Source organism: Aquarana catesbeiana, linkage group LG05 (genome assembly GCF_042186555.1).
Source record: "Aquarana catesbeiana isolate 2022-GZ linkage group LG05, ASM4218655v1, whole genome shotgun sequence".
NCBI classification, from domain to species: Eukaryota; Metazoa; Chordata; class Amphibia; order Anura; family Ranidae; genus Aquarana; species Aquarana catesbeiana.
Genome location: NC_133328.1, coordinates 651,369,877 through 651,387,217, shown reverse-complemented (window position 1 = coordinate 651,387,217; position 17,341 = coordinate 651,369,877). Strand labels below are relative to the sequence as shown.

The window sequence follows — 17,341 nt, the reverse complement described above, 5'->3', positions numbered from 1 at the left end:
TGTGGAGGACACAGCAAACATGTGGAAGAAGGTGATCTGGTCAGAGGAGACCAAAATTATACTTTATGGCCTAAAAGTAAAACGCTATGTGTGGGGGAAAACTAACACTGCACATCACCCTGAACACACCATCCCCACCGTGAAACATGGTGGTGGCAGCATCATGTGGTGGGGATGGTTTTCTTCAGCAGGGACAGGGAAGCTGGTCAGAGTTGATGGGAAGATGGATGGAGACAAATACAGGACAATCTTAGAAGAAAACCTGTTAGAGTCTACAAAAGACTTGAGACTGGGCGGAGGTTCACCTTCCAGTAGGACAACGACCCGAAACATCCAGCCAGAGCTACAATGGAATGGTTTAGATCAAAGCATATTCATGTGTTAGAATGGCCCAGTCACAGTCCAGACCTAAATCCCATTGAGAATCTGTGGCAAGACTTGAAAATTGCTGTTCACAGACGCTCTCCATCCAATCTGACAGAGCTTGAGATATTTTACAAAGAAGAATGGGCAGAAATGTCCCTCTCTAGATGTGCAAAGCTGTTAGAGACATCCCCAAAAAGACTTGTAGAGAAAGGGGGTTCTACAAAGTATTGACTCCGGGGGGCGCCATACAAATACCCCCCCCACACTTTTCACATATTTATTTGTATCATTTTCCTTCCACTTCACAATTATGTGACGCTTTGTGTGGGTCTATTACATAAAATCCCAATAAAATACATTTACGTTTTTGGTTGTAACATGACAAAATGTGGGAAATTTCAAAGGGTAGGAATACTTTTTCAAGGCACTGTATATACAGTACATACCTGTCTATCTGTTCATCCATCTATCCAATATCCAAGGTTTCCCGGTGTAGAATTCCCTGACTGAACCCTGGTGTAGAATTCTCTGACCGAACCCTGGTGTAGAATTCTCTGACTGATCCTCGGTGTAGAATTCTCTGACTGATCCTCGGTGTAGAATTCTCTGACTGATCCCCCGGTGTAGAATTTTCTGACTGATCCCCGGTGTAGAATTCTCTGACTGATCCTCAGTGTAAAATTGTCTGACTGATCCTCGGTGTAAAATTCTCTGACGGATCCCCCCGGTGTAGGATTCTCTGACTGATCCACGGTGTAGAATTATCTGACTGACCCCCCCGGTGTAGAATTCTCTGACTGACCCCCAGTGTAGAATTCTCTGACTGACCCCCGGTGTAGAATTCTCTGACTGAATTCTCTGACTGAATTCTCTGACTGAATTCTCTGACTGATCCCCGGTGTAGAATTCTCTGACTGATCCTCGGTGTAGAATTCTCTGACTGATCCTCGGTGTAGAATTCTCTGACTGATCCCCCGGTGTAGAATTCTCTGACTGATCCCCGGTGTAGAATTCTCTGACTGATCCTCAGTGTAAAATTGTCTGACTGATCCTCGGTGTAAAATTCTCTGACTGATCCACGGTGTAGAATTATCTGACTGACCCTCCCGGTGTAGAATTCTCTGACTGACCCCCAGTGTAGAATTCTCTGACTGACCCCCGGTGTAGAATTCTCTGACTGACCCCCGGTGTAGAATTCTCTGACTGATCCCCGGTGTAGAATTCTCTGACTGACCCCCGGTGTAGAATTCTCTGACTGATCCTCGGTGTAGAATTCTCTGACTGATCCTCGGTGTAGAATTCTCTGACTGATCCTCGGTGTAGAATTCTCTGACTGATCCTCGGTGTAGAATTCTCTGACTGATCCTCGGTGTAGAATTCTCTGACTGATCCTCGGTGTAGAATTCTCTGACTGATCCTCGGTGTAGAATTCTCTGACTGATCCTCGGTGTAGAATTCTCTGACTGATCTTCGGTGTAGAATTCTCTGACTGATCCCCGGTGTAGAATTCTCTGATCCTCGATGTAGAATTCTCTGACTGATCCTCAGTGTAGAATTCTCTGACTGATCCCCGGTGTAGAATTCTCTGATCCTCGATGTAGAATTCTCTGACTGATCCTCAGTGTAGAATTCTCTGACTGATCCCCGGTGTAGAATTCTCTGATCCCCGGTGTAGAATTCTCTGATCCTCAGTGTAGAATTGTCTCACTGATCCTCGGTGTAGAATTCTCTGACTGATCCTCGGTGTAGAATTCTTTGACAGAACCCCGGTGTAGAATTCTCTGACTGAACCGCAGTGTAGAATTCTCTGACTGATCCCCGGTGTAGAATTCTCTGACTGATCCTCGGTGTAGAATTCTCTGACTGATCCTCGGTGTAGAATTCTCTGACTGACCCTCGGGGTAGAATTCTCTGACTGACCCTCGGGGTAGAATTCTCTGACTGACCCTCGGGGTAGAATTCTCTGACTGACCCTCGGGGTAGAATTCTCTGACTGATCCCCGGTGTAGAATTCTCTGATCCTCGGTGTAGAATTCTCTGACTGATCCCCGGTGTAGAATCCTCTGACTGATCCCCGGTGTAGAATTCTCTGACTGATCCCCGGTGTAGAATTCTCTGACTGATCCCCGGTGTAGAATTCTCTGACTGATCCCCGGTGTAGAATTCTCTGACTGATCCCTGGTGTAGAATTCTCTGATCCTCGGTGTAGAATTCTCTGACTGATCCTCTTTGTAGAATTCTCTGACTGATCCTCTTTGTAGAATTCTCTGACTGATCCTCAGTGTAGAATTCTCTGACTGATCCCCGGTGTAGAATTCTCTGATCCTCGGTGTAGAATTCTCTGACTGATCCCCTGTGTAGAATTCTCTGATCCTCGGTGTAGAATTCTCTGACTGATCCTCGGTGTAGAATTCTCTGACTGATCCTCGATGTAGAATTCTCTGACTGATCCTCGATGTAGAATTCTCTGACTGATCCTCGATGTAGAATTCTCTGACTGATCCCCGGTGTAGAATTCTCTGACTGATCCTCGATGTAGAATTCTCTGACTGATCCTCGGTGTAGAATTCTCTGACTGATCCCCGGTGTAGAATTCTCTGATCCTCGGTGTAGAATTCTCTGACTGATCCTCGATGTAGAATTCTCTGACTGATCCTCGGTGTAGAATTCTCTGACTGATCCCCGGTGTAGAATTCTCTGATCCTCGGTGTAGAATTTTCTGACTGATCCTCGATGTAGAATTCTCTGACTGATCCTCGGTGTAGAATTCTCTGACTGATCCCTGGTGTAGAATTCTCTGATCCTCGGTGTAGAATTCTCTGACTGATCCTCGGTGTAGAATTCTCTGACTGATCCCTGGTCTAGAATTCTCTGATCCTCGGTGTAGAATTCTCTGACTGATCCTCGGTGTAGAATTCTCTGACTGATCCTCGGTGTAGAATTCTCTGACTGATCCCCGGTGTAGAATTCTCTGATCCTCGGTGTAGAATTCTCTTGACTGATCCTCGGTGTAGAATTCTCTGACTGATCCTCGGTGTAGAATTCTCTGACTGATCCCCGGTGTAGAATTCTCTGATCCTCGGTGTAGAATTCTCTGACTGATCCTCGATGTAGAATTCTCTGACTGATCCCCGGTGTAGAATTCTCTGATCCTCGATGTAGAATTCTCTGATTGATCCCCGGTGTAGAATTCTCTGATCCTCGATGTAGAATTCTCTGACTGATCCTCGATGTAGAATTCTCTGACTGAACCCCGGTGTAGAATTCTCTGACTGATCCCCAGTGTAGAATTCTCTGATCCTCGATGTATAATTCTCTGACTGATTCCAGTTTAACGCCGTCTTCAGCTGATGTACACAATATTGATGCAGCCGCACGATCCTGCCCCCCCCCCTCTTCAGCTCGTACCTGTCACTAAATGAGAACAATTAGTAATAATTATCTGACAATTTGCAGATCTCGGCGATGTCACAATGTCACTTAAAGCCCGGAACACACAGACTCGTCCCCTGAGTCCTCCTCACTGATGAATAATGTGTAGCAGGCTGTCCGGCTCCAAATAATTCAAATAAAACGTTCTGCTCTGTTCTGTAGAAGGGGGTGTAGTGGTTGGGTTAGCTGTGCAGGAGGTTTCGGGGAGTTGGGTGTGCAAAAAAGGTTTTAGAGGAAATTTGTAGAGAAGGGTTTCATTAGTTGGGGAAAGGTGTAGAGAAGGTCTTTTTTTTTTTGGGGGGGGGGGGGTGGTGGCACTTAGATTTTGTTAGGTGTGGACAGGCTGTAATAGTTTGAGGGTAAGGTGAGGAGAGGAGTGTTATAGGATGTTGGAGGGTGAGGTGCGGAAGTAGTTGGGGGCTAGATGTGGGAGAGTTTTGGAGGATGGGTGTGGACAACAGGTTGTAGGAGTGGGAGTTAGATGTGAAGAAGAGCTTATAGGAGTTTGGAGGGTTAGATGCGGAGGAGGTGTTTAGGGGGGTTAGGTGAGGAGAAGTGGTTGTTATAGTTGGAAGGTTAAGTGCAGAGGTAAGGTTGTAGTATCTGGGGGGTGAGGTATGGAAAAGAGTTTGTAGGAGTTTTGGGGGTTAGGTGTGTAGAAGGTGTTGGTGGAGGTTAGGTGTGGATGAAGAGTCATAGGATTTGGAGCTGCTGGTGAGGTGTGGAGAAGGGTTTCTAGCTGTTGGTGGGTAAGGTGCAGAGGATTAGTTGTAGTAGTTGAGGGGTGAGAAGTAGAAGGGTTATATGAGTTTGGGAAGTTAGGTGTGGAGGAGGGATTGTACAAGTTGAGGGTTAGGAGCAGAGAAGGAGTCGTAGGAGTTTGGGTGTTTGGTGTAGAAAAGTGGTTATTTGAGTTTGGGGAATTAGATGCTGTGAAGAGCTTGCAGTGATTTGTGGGTTAAATGCAGAGGAGGGGGTAGTTAGTGGTGGAGGGCAGGGGCAGGGAAGGGCTGATATGAACATTGGGAGATAGATGTGGCAAATTGTTGGGTGAGGTGCAGTAGGGGAGAGGGTGGGATTGTAGTAATGGGGGGGGGGGGGGGGGTGAAGTGTGAAGTGGTTGTAGAAGTGTGGAGAAGGAGTTGGGGGTTAGATGTGAAGGTGAGGTTGTAGGAGATGTGAGGCTAAGTGGGAGGGGTTGTAATAGTTGGGGGTTAGGTGTGGAAAAGGGGATATATGTGGGTTTGGGGAATTAGGTGCAGTGAAAGGGTTGTACAAGTTAGGGGCTAGGTTCGGAGGATGGGATGTAGGAGTTGGGGGGTTAGGTGTGCAGGAAGGGTTGTAGGAGTTGGAGGTAAGGTGCAGAGGAAGGAAGGCTCTATCTTCAGGCTCTGTACTGTAAGGTATATACCACTATGTTTTAATGTCTTTTTTATTATGTAAACTAATACAATTTGTAAAGTTTTTATACTAGCTTGATGTGAATTTAGTTCTCAAAGGCATATTCAAAGTCACTCTCTTTGTCTCTTTGGTTTGCTTTTGTCAATGTTGATATTTGGGATGATGCCAATGAGAACTTTATCAATGTTCATGAATTACATCCTACCTCGTACCTAGTAACTAGTACCATATCTAGTATGGAGGAGTGGTTGTAAAAGTTGGGGGCTAGGTACGGGTGAGGCATTGTAGGAGTTGGGGGTTAGATACGGATGAGGGGTTGTAGGAGTTGGGGTGGTTAGGTGTGGAAGAAGGGATGTAGGAGTTGGGGGTTGGGTGTGTACGAGGGGTTGTTGGAGCTGGGGGGTTAGGTATGAAGTAGAAGTTGTAGGAATTGGGGGGGGGGGTAAGGTGCATAGGAAGAGTTTTTGGAGGTTAGCTATGGAGGGAATTCTCTGGTTGGGGATGTTGTATAAGAAGTGTTGGGTTCAGAATCAAAGCTCGGGGGTCCCGGTTCCCGATGGGACTGTGCTCAGCAGAGCGTTCCCTGGTCCCTGCACATTAGATCTTAGATTCCCTTTCCAGCTGTAATGTTCTCTGAATATTTAATGGCAAAAACCCTTTCCAGTTAAGTTTTTATATCTATGAGCAGGGACTGTGCCGTATCCGAGACACAGTTCTGATGATGACGAAGTCCCAGCGGGCCCAATGACAACTGTCTCTGCAAACTGTTTTCAAAATGAAAGGGGTACTCCAGATAGCTCTTCTTTTTTATTTTGATTGGAGGGGTGAGATCCACTGTCAGCTGATGACCCAATCACTAAACTGCTGATAGAAATGTGGCTGGATTCCCACTTTAGGGGAGGAGGGGTTGTAGGACTTGTGAGGTTAGGTGCAGAGGAGGGGCTGTAGGAGTTGAGGGGTTAGGTGTGGAGGAGGGGTTGTAGGAGTTAAGGGTTAGGTGCGGAGGAATCGTTGTAGGAGTTGGGGGTTAGGTACAGGGGAGGCGTTGTAGGAGTTTAGACGGGTTAGGTATGGAGGAGGGGTTGAAGAAGTTGAGGGGTTGTAGGAGTTGGAGGTTAGGTACATAGGAGCGGTTGTAGGAGGTGTGGGGTTAGGTGCGGATGAGGGGTTATAGAAGTTGGGGGTTAGGTGTGGAGAAGGGGTTGTAGGAGTTGGGGGTTAGGTGTGGAGGAGAGGTTGCAGGAGTTGGGGGTTAGGTGTGGAGGAGAGGTTGTAGGAGTTGGGTGTTAGGTGTGGAGGAGAGGTTGTAGGAGTTGGGGGCTAGGTGTGGAGAAGGGGTTGTAGGAGTTGGGGGCTAGGTACAGGGGAGGCGTTGTAGGAGTTTAGACGGGTTAGGTATGGAGGAGGGGTTGAAGAAGTTGAGGGGTTGTAGGAGTTGGAGGTTAGGTACATAGGAGCGGTTGTAGGAGGTGTGGGGTTAGGTGCGGATGAGGGGTTATAGAAGTTGGGGGTTAGGTGTGGAGAAGGGGTTGTAGGAGTTGGGGGTTAGGTGTGGAGGAGAGGTTGCAGGAGTTGGGGGTTAGGTGTGGAGGAGAGGTTGTAGGAGTTGGGTGTTAGGTGTGGAGGAGAGGTTGTCGGAGTAGGGTGTTAGGTGTGGAGGAGAGGTTGTAGGAGTTGGGGGCTAGGTGTGGAGAAGGGGTTAAAGGAATTGGAGGTTATGTGCATATGAGGGGTTTTTTGAGGTTAGGTGTGGAGGAGAGGTTGCAGGAGTTGGGGGTTAGGTGTGGAGGAGAGGTTGTAGGAGTTGGGTGTTAGGTGTGGAGGAGAGGTTGTAGGAGTTGGGGGCTAGGTGTGGAGAAGGGGTTAAAGGAATTGGAGGTTATGTGCATATGAGGGGTTTTTTTGAGGTTAGGTGTGGAGGAGAGGTTGCAGGAGTTGGGGGTTAGGTGTGGAGGAGAGGTTGTAGGAGTTGGGTGTTAGGTGTGGAGGAGAGGTTGTAGGAGTTGGGGGTTAGGTGTGGAGGAGAGGTTGCAGGAGTTGGGGGTTAGGTGTGGAGGAGAGGTTGTAGGAGTTGGGTGTTAGGTGTGGAGAAGGGGTTGTAGGAGTTGGGGGTTAGGTGTGGAGGAGAGGTTGCAGGAGTTGGGGGTTAGGTGTGGAGGAGAGGTTGTAGGAGTTGGGTGTTAGGTGTGGAGGAGAGGTTGTAGGAGTTGGAGGTTAGGTGTGGAGGAGAGGTTGCAGGAGTTGGGGGTTAGGTGTGGAGGAGAGGTTGTAGGAGTTGGGTGTTAGGTGTGGAGAAGGGGTTGTAGGAGTTGGGGGTTAGGTGTGGAGGAGAGGTTGCAGGAGTTGGGGGTTAGGTGTGGAGGAGAGGTTGTAGGAGTTGGGTGTTAGGTGTGGAGGAGAGGTTGTAGGAGTTGGGTGTTAGGTGTGGAGGAGAGGTTGTAGGAGTTGGGGGCTAGGTGTGGAGAAGGGGTTAAAGGAATTGGAGGTTATGTGCATATGAGGGTTTTTTTGAGGTTAGGTGTGGAGGTGGGGTCTGAATTCTCTGGTTGGCGATGTTGTATAAGAAATGTTGGGTTCAGGATCGAAGCTCGGGGGTCCGGGTACGGTTGTATTAAGCTGCACCCGTTGAGTCCGTCCTCAGCAGAGCGTTCTCTGGTCCCTGCACATTAGATCTGAGGATCGCTTTCCAGCTGTAATGTTCTCTGAATATTTAATGACAAAAACCCTTCCCAGTGAAGTCTTTATATCTGTGTGCGGGGACTGTGCCATATCCGAGACAGAGTTCCGATGAAGAAGTCCCAGCGGGCCCACTGACAACTGTCTCTGCAAACTATTTTCAGAATTAAAGGGGAACTCCAGCTAGCTCTTCTTTTTTATTTTGATTGAAGGGGTAAGATCCTGTGTCAGCTGATGGCCCAATCACTAAACTGCTGATAAAAATGTGGCTACATTCCCACCCTAGGGTTTTAGGAGCTAGGTTTTAGGTATGGAGGAAGGGTTGTAGGACTTGTGGGGTTAGATGTGGAGGATGGGTTGTAGGACTTGTGGGGTTAGATGTGGAGGAGGGGTTGTAGGAGTTGGGGGTTAGGTGTGGAGGAGGGCTTATAGGGGTTGGATGGTTAGGTGTGAAGGAGGGGATATAAGAGTTGGGGGGCTAGGTACAGAGGAGGGGTTGTAGGAGTTTGAAGGGCTAGGTATGCCGGAGGGTTGTAGAAGTTGAAGGGTTAGGTGTAGAGGAGGGGTTGAAGGAGTTGGGGGTTAGGTGTGGAGTAGGGGTTGTAGGAGTTGGGGGTTAGGTGTGGAGTAGGGATTGTAGGAGTTGGGGGTTAGGTGTGGAGGAAGGGTTGTAGGAGTTGGGGGTTAGGTACGTGTGACAGAACCATCCAGCACCCCGCTTGGGTGCTTCCGTTAAGTTAGTGGGGAAAATAATGATTTGATCCTCTGCAGATTGGTTGGATGGGTCTTTCAGCATGACAATGACCCAAAACATACCGCCAAGGCAACAAAGGAGTGGCTCAAGAAGAAGCACATTAAGGTCATGGAGTGGCCTAGCCAGTCTCCAGACCTTAATCCTATAGGAAATGTATGGAGGAGCTGAAACTTCGAGTTGCCAAGAAACCTTAAGGATTTAGAGAAGATCTGTAAAGAAGAGTGGACCAAAATCCCTCCTGAGATGTGTGCAAACCTGATCACCACCTACAAGGAACATCTGACCTCTGTGATCACCAACAAGGGTTTCTCCACCAACTACTAAGTCATGTTTTGCTTGGCGATCAAATGCTTATTTTACTCACTGAACTGCAACTCCATTTATAACATTTGTATTGTGTGTTTTTCTTCTGGATTTTTGGTTGATATTCTGTCTCTATCATATAAAATACACCTATGATAAAAATTATAGACCCGTTTACCTTTGTATGTGGGCAAACTTATGCCGCGTACACACGGGCGGACTTTTCTACAGACTTTCGAATGAACGGACTTGCCTACACACGATCCACCAAAGCCTGACAGATTCGTACGTGATGACGTACACCGGACTAAAATAAGGAAGTTCATAGCCAGTAGCCAATAGCTGCCCTAGCATGGGTTTTTGTCCGTCGGACTAGCACACAGACGAGCGGACTTTTCGCCTGGACTCGAGTCCGTCGGAAAGATTTGAAATATGTTTAATTTCTAGGTCCGCCTGACTTTTGGGGAACAAAAAAGTCCGCTGGAGCCCACACACGATCGAATTTTCGGACGGACTCCGGTCCGCCGGACCTAGTCCATCGAAAAGTCCGCTGTACATGGCATTACACAATCTGCAGGGGATAAAATAGTTCTTTTCCCCACTGTATGACCACCAATGTAGGGAACATTCTTCCCACTGACCACCAATGTAGGGAACATTCTTCTCACTGACCACCAATGTAGGGAACATTCTTCCCACTGACCACCAATGTAGGGAACATTCTTCTCACTGACCACCAATGTAGGGAACATTCTTCCCACTGACCACCAATGTAGGGAACATTCTTCCCACTGACCACCAATGTAGGGAACATTCTTCTCACTGACCACCAATGTAGGGAACATTCTTCTCACTGACCACCAATGTAAGGAACATTCTTCCCACTGACCACCAATGTAGGGAACATTCTTCCCACTGACCACCAATGTAAGGGACATTCTTCTCACTGATCACCAATGTAAGGAGCATTCTTCTCACTGATCACCAATGTAAGGAACATTCTTCTCACTGACCACCAATGTAAGGAACATTCTTCTCACTGACCACCAATGTAAGAAACATTCTTCCCACTGATCACCAATGTAAGGAGCATTCTTCTCACTGATCACCAATGTAAGGAACATTCTTCTCACTGATCACCAATGTAAGGAACATTCTTCTCACTGATCACCAATGTAAGGTACATTCTTCTCACTGATCACCAATGTAAGGAGCATTCTTCTCACTGATCACCAATGTAAGGAACATTCTTCTCACTGATCACCAATGTAAGGAACATTCTTTTCACTGATCACCAATGTAAGGAACATTCTTCCCACTGATCACCAATGTAAGGGACATTCTTCTCACTGATCACCAATGTAAGGAACATTCTTCTCACTGATCACCAATGTAAGGAACATTCTTCTCACTGATCACCAATGTAAGGAACATTCTTCTCACTGATCACCAATGTAAGGAACATTCTTCTCACTGACCACCAATGTAAGGAACATTCTTCCCACTGACCACCAATGTAAGGAACATTCTTCCCACTGATCACCAATGTAAGGAACATTCTTCTCACTGATCACCAATGTAAGGAACATTCTTCCCACTGACCACCAATGTAAGGAACATTCTTCCCACTGATCACCAATGTAAGGAACATTCTTCTCACTGATCACCAATGTAAGGAACATTCTTCCCACTGATCACCAATGTAAGGAACATTCTTCTCACTGATCACCAATGTAAGGAACATTCTTCTCACTGATCACCAATGTAAGGAACATTCTTCTCACTGATCACCAATGTAAGGAACATTCTTCTCACTGATCACCAATGTAAGGAACATTCTTCTCACTGATCACCAATGTAAGGAGCATTCTTCTCACTGATCACCAATGTAAGGAACATTCTTCTCACTGATCACCAATGTAAGGAACATTCTTCTCACTGATCACCAATGTAAGGAACATTCTTCTCACTGATCACCAATGTAAGGAACATTCTTCTCACTGATCACCAATGTAAGGAACATTCTTCTCACTGATCACCAATGTAAGGAACATTCTTCTCACTGATCACCAATGTAAGGACCATTCTTCTCACTGATCACCAATGTAAGGAACATTCTTCTCACCGATCACCAATGTAAGGAACATTCTTCTCACTGATCACCAATGTAAGGAACATTCTTCTCACCGATCACTAATGTAAGGAACATTCTTCTCACTGATCACCAATGTAAGGAACATTCTTCTCACTGATCACCAATGTAAGGGACATTCTTCTCACCGATCACCAATGTAAGGAACATTCTTCTCACTGATCACCAATGTAAGGAATATTCTTCTCACTGATCACTAATGTAAGGAACATTCTTCTCACTGATCACCAATGTAAGGAACATTCTTCTCACTGATCACCAATGTAGGGAACATTCTTCTCACTGACCACCAATGTAAGGAACATTCTTCTCACTGACCACCAATGTAAGGAACATTCTTCTCACTGACCACCAATGTGACCAATGACAGTTCTTACTGTTTGCATTTCTTTTCTGGCCAGGATTATTATAGTTTTATTTTGTTTCTATGTTTGGAAATAGTCGTCTTTTATACAGCAGATCTGGGTATTTAGAGTCACTAGATACTCTCTGTTCCTCTTTCTTTTATTCATTCTTGTATTACGACTTGCTGATCTCACTCATCACCATGACCTGAAATCTGGTCATTATCGACCGGGTTCCCTGAGACCTCAATGTTATTTCAAGGGATCCTCCATATTGAAAAGGTTTGAAAAGATTCTAACACTACAGAGAAGGAATTTCGGACAGTTTGGTATTCTCCTATTGTTATTTGTTGTCATTTTGGATCTGATATGTTTTGATTCGAATATTCGCCAAACATACACACAGTATCTAATAATATTATTGGTTAAGCTAGAAGTCTTTATCATCCTAACAATGTATTGTGTGGAATCTCAGTGGAATCCTCAGTAGCGTTGTCCTATCTCTGGGATTCAGCGATCTGCAGTGTCTGGGATCTATGTAATGTGTGGAATCTCAGTGGATTCCGCAGTAGAATTGTCCTACACTATATTACCAAAAGTATTGGGACGCCGGCCTTTACACCCACATGAAATTTAATGACATCCCAGTCTTAGTCCGGAGGGTTCAATATTGAGTTGGCTCCGCCCTTTGCAGCTATAACAGCTTCAACTCTTCTGGGAAGGTCGTCCACAAGGTTTAGGAGGGTGTCTATGGGAATGTTTGACAATTCTTCCAGAAGCGCATTTGTGGGGTCAGCCATTGATGTTGGATGAGAAGGCCTGGCTCGCGGTCTCCGCTCTAATTCATCCCAAAGGTGTTCTATGGGGTTGAGGTCAGGACTTTGTGCAGGTCAGTAAAGTTTCTCCACCCCAAACTCGCTCATCCATGTCTTTATGAACCTTGCTTTGTGCACTGGTCCAAATCATTTGGTGGAGGGGGGATTATGGTGGGGGGGGGAGGGGTGATTATGGTGGGGGGGTTGTTTTTCAGGGGTTGGGTTTGGCCCCTTAGTTCCAGTGAAGGGAACTCTTAAGGCGTCAGCATACCAAGAGATTTTGGACAATTTCATGTTCCCAACTTTGTGGGAACAGTTTTGGGGATGGCCTCTCTCTGTTCTAACATGACTGTGCATGCCATTAAAGTTCATGAACTTTTGCCAATATAGTGTATCTCTGGGATTCGGTGGTCTGTGGTGTCTGGGATCTCTGGAATGTGTAGAATCTCGGTGGAATCTTCAGTAGAGATGACCAATCTCTGGGATTCAGCGGTCTGTGGTGTCTGGGATCTATGGAATGTGTAGGATCTTGGTGGAATCGTCAGTAGAGATGTCCTATCTCTGAGATTCAGCGGTCTGCAGTGTCTGGGATCTATGGAATGTGTAGGATCCTGGTGGAATCGTCAGTAGAGATGTCCTATCTCTGGGATTCGGGAGTCTGCGGTGTCTGGGATCTATGGAATGTGTAGAATCTCGGTGGAATCCTCAGTAGATCTGTCTGGGATACGGTGGTCTGCGGCTCATCAGATGTGGTAGCGATGTATGGGATTCAGCTGTTTGTGGCTCATCAGATGTGGTAGCGATGTCTGGGATTCGGTGGTCTGTGGTGTTTGGGATATATGGAATGTGTAGAATCTCAGCGGAATCCTCAGTAGAGATGTCCTATTTCTGGGATTCGGTGGTCTGTGGTGTTTGGGATCTATGGAATATATAGAATCTTGGTGGAATCTCAGTAGAGATGTCATATTTCTGGGATTCAGTGGTCTGTGGTTTTTGGGATCTATGAAATGTGTAGAATCTCAGTGGAATCCTCAGTAGACGTGTCCTATTTCTGGGATTCGGTGGTCTGTGGTTTTTGGGATCTATGGAATATATAGAATCTCGGTGGAATCCTCAGTAGACGTGTCCTATTTCTGGGATTCGGTGGTCTGTGGTTTTTGGGATCTATGGAATATATAGAATCTCGGTGGAATCCTCAGTAGAGATGTCATATTTCTGGGATTCGGTGGTCTGTGGTTTTTGGGATCTATGGAATATATAGAATCTCGGTGGAATCCTCAGTAGACGTGTCCTGTTTCTGGGATTCGGCGGTCTGTGGCTCATCAGATGTGGTAGCGATATCTGGGATTCGGTGGTCTGTGGTGTTTGGGATCTATGGAATATATAGAATCTTGGTGGAATCCTCAGTAGAGATGTCCTATTTTTGGGATTCGTTGGTCTGCGGCGGATCAGGCTCTGAGGATTCCCCGGCCATTCCTGGCTGTGATATAACTGGTACCATCTTGTACTCATGTCACTGCTCTTCTCTTCGCCTGAAATCTGACAGATCCACCCGGCTTATCGCTAATCGCAGCGGAGGAGGGGGGGGGACAGCGGAGCTGACAGAATAAGCCGCTCAGAGCTGGGGCTGGTTTATCAATACTTCTCCCGGAGCGCAGCCGTGACCTGCTCACCCCCCCCCCCCTCCTCCACCTCCTCCTCATACTCTGTGCACAATATTCCCTGCCTGGAGGGTAAAGACATTCTCCTGCCTCTGAACAGCAAGCGAAGGGCGGCGGAGCCAAGTAATATTCCTCTTCATATAGAATATCCCCCCCCCCCCTCTATTATACCCAAAACCGAGAATATGAGAAGAATCAAAATTCCATTAAATTCCCCCCGAAGCGTGAATACATTCACAACACCTTCAATACCTTCCACACCCAATCACTGCAACATACCCATATATAATGACTATATATACATAGAGGAGAAGGGTGAGGGGTCCATGGAGATGTATACAGAGGAGAGGGGTGAGGGGTCCATGGAGATGTATACAGAGGAGAGGGGTGAGGGGTCCATGGAGATGTACACAGAGGAGAGGGGTGAGGGGTCCATGGAGATGTACACAGAGGAGAGGGGTGAGGGGTCCATGGAGATGTACACAGAGGAGAGGGGTGAGGGGTCCATGGAGATGTACACAGAGGAGAGGGGTGAGGGGTCCATGGAGATGTACACAGAGGAGAGGGGTGAGGGGTCCATGGAGATGTACACAGAGGAGAGGGGTGAGGGGTCCATGGAGATGTACACAGAGGAGAGAGGTGAGGGGTCCATGGAGATGTACACAGAGGAGAGGGGTGAGGGGTCCATGGAGATGTACACAGAGGAGAGGGGTGAGGGGTCCATGGAGATGTACACAGAGGAGAGGGGTGAGGGGTCCATGGAGATGTACACAGAGGAGAGGGGTGAGGGGTCCATGGAGATGTACACAGAGGAGAGGGGTGAGAGGTCCATGGAGATGTACACAGAGGAGAGGGGTGAGGGGTCCATGGAGATGTACACAGAGGAGAGGGGTGAGGGGTCCATGGAGATGTACACAGTGGAGAGGGGTGAGTGGCCAAGGAGATGTACACAGAGGAGAGGGGTGAGGGGTCCATGGAGATGTACACAGTGGAGAGGGGTGAGAGGTCCATGGAGATGTACACAGAGGAGAGGGGTGAGAGGTCCATGGAGATGTACACAGAGGAGAGGGGTGAGGGGTCCATGGAGATGTACACAGAGGAGAGGGGTGAGGGGTCCATGGAGATGTACACAGAGGAGAGGGGTGAGGGGTCCATGGAGATGTACACAGAGGAGAGGGGTGAGGGGTCCATGGAGATGTACACAGAGGAGAGGGGTGAGGGGTCCATGGAGATGTACACAGAGGAGAGGGGTGAGGGGTCCATGGAGATGTACACAGAGGAGAGGGGTGAGGGGTCCATGGAGATGTATACAGAGGAGAGGGGTGAGGGGTCCCGGGAGATGTACACAGAGGAGAGAGGTGAGAGGTCCATGGAGATGTACACAGAGGAGAGGGGTGAGGGGTCCATGGAGATGTACACAGAGGAGAGAGGTGAGGGGTCCCGGGAGATGTACACAGAGGAGAGAGGTGAGGGGTCCATGGAGATGTACACAGAGGAGAGGGGTGAGGGGTCCATGGAGATGTACACAGAGGAGAGGGGTGAGGGGTCCATGGAGATGTACACAGAGGAGAGGGGTGAGAGGTCCATGTAGATGTACACAGAGGAGAGGGGTGAGGGGTCCATGGAGATGTACACAGAGGAGAGGGGTGAGGGGTCCATGGAGATGTACACAGAGGAGAGGGGTGAGGGGTCCATGGAGATATATACAGAGGAGAGGGGTGAGGGGTCCCGGGAGATGTACACAGAGGAGAGAGGTGAGAGGTCCATGGAGATGTACACAGAGGAGAGGGGTGAGGGGTCCATGGAGATGTACACAGAGGAGAGGGGTGAGGGGTCCATGGAGATGTACACAGAGGAGAGGGGTGAGGGGTCCATGTAGATGTACACAGAGGAGAGGGGTGAGGGGTCCATGGAGATGTACACAGAGGAGAGGGGTGACGGGTCCATGGAGATGTACACAGAGGAGAGGGGTGAGGGGTCCATGGAGATGTATACAGAGGAGAGGGGTGAGGGGTCCATGGAGATGTACACAGAGGAGAGGGGTGACGGGTCCATGGAGATGTACACAGAGGAGAGGGGTGAGGGGTCCATGGAGATGTACATATAGGAGAGAGGTGAGGGGTCCATGGAGATGTACACAGAGGAGAGGGGTGAGGGGTCCATGGAGATGTACACAGAGGAGAGGGGTGAGGGGTCCATGGAGATGTACACAGAGGAGAGGGGTGAGGGGTCCATGGAGATGTACACAGAGGAGAGAGGTGAGGGGTCCCGGGAGATGTACACAGAGGAGAGAGGTGAGAGGTCCATGGAGATGTACACAGAGGAGAGGGGTGAGGGGTCCATGGAGATGTACACAGAGGAGAGGGGTGAGGGGTCCATGGAGATGTACACAGAGGAGAGAGGTGAGGGGTCCCGGGAGATGTACACAGAGGAGAGAGGTGAGAGGTCCATGGAGATGTACACAGAGGAGAGGGGTGAGGGGTCCATGGAGATGTACACAGAGGAGAGGGGTGAGGGGTCCATGGAGATGTACACAGAGGAGAGGGGTGAGGGGTCCATGGAGATGTACACAGAGGAGAGAGGTGAGAGGTCCATGGAGATGTACACAGAGGAGAGGGGTGAGGGGTCCATGGAGATGTACACAGAGGAGAGGGGTGAGGGGTCCATGGAGATGTACACAGAGGAGAGGGGTGAGGGGTCCATGGAGATGTACACAGAGGAGAGGGGTGAGGGGTCCATGGAGATGTACACAGAGGAGAGGGGTGAGGGGTCCATGGAGATGTACACAGAGGAGAGGGGTGAGGGGTCCATGGAGATGTACACAGAGGAGAGGGGTGAGGGGTCCATGGAGATGTACACAGAGGAGAGGGGTGAGGGGTCCCGGGAGATGTACACAGAGGAGAGGGGTGAGAGGTCCATGGAGATGTACACAGAGGAGAGGGGTGAGGGGTCCATGGAGATGTACACAGAGGAGAGGGGTGAGGGGTCCCGGGAGATGTACACAGAGGAGAGGGGTGAGGGGCCCCCAGGATCCAGTAAGAAGGGGTTTCTGCTTCTCATTTATATAAATAATGAGGAAAGAGAAGACATCAATGCCGATATTCCCAACAGCCAATCATCTTTTGCCCTCTTCTACAATCCTGGCAGCTGCATTGTGATTGGTTGGTGCAGATTTGGTCTCCTGTGGTCCTCTCCGGCTTTGGTGGTCCGCGCTGCCCCTCCCCCTCCTCCCGTGTCCTCAGGTCCAGCCATGCACAGCACATCGGCCGCGCTTGTCCCAGATTCCGGCTCTATTTCTGGAAGCTGGCGGAGCCTTGGGGGTTTTCCGATGGTTCGTATCACGCGCCGTCCGCCCGGCCCTCTGACGTCCGCCACAAGCTGCTGATCCAGCAGGAATACCAAATCATTATTCACTGCCGCCTCCGAAACCACAAACA

The 17,341-nt window shown here is 48.5% G+C and overlaps 1 protein-coding gene across 3 annotated transcripts in view; it reads left to right on the top strand.

Moving 5' to 3' along the window:
• Positions 1-17,341, top strand: part of KCNH2 (potassium voltage-gated channel subfamily H member 2) — a 293,700-nt gene that overhangs the window by 186,423 nt on the left and 89,936 nt on the right. The window lies entirely within an intron of this gene.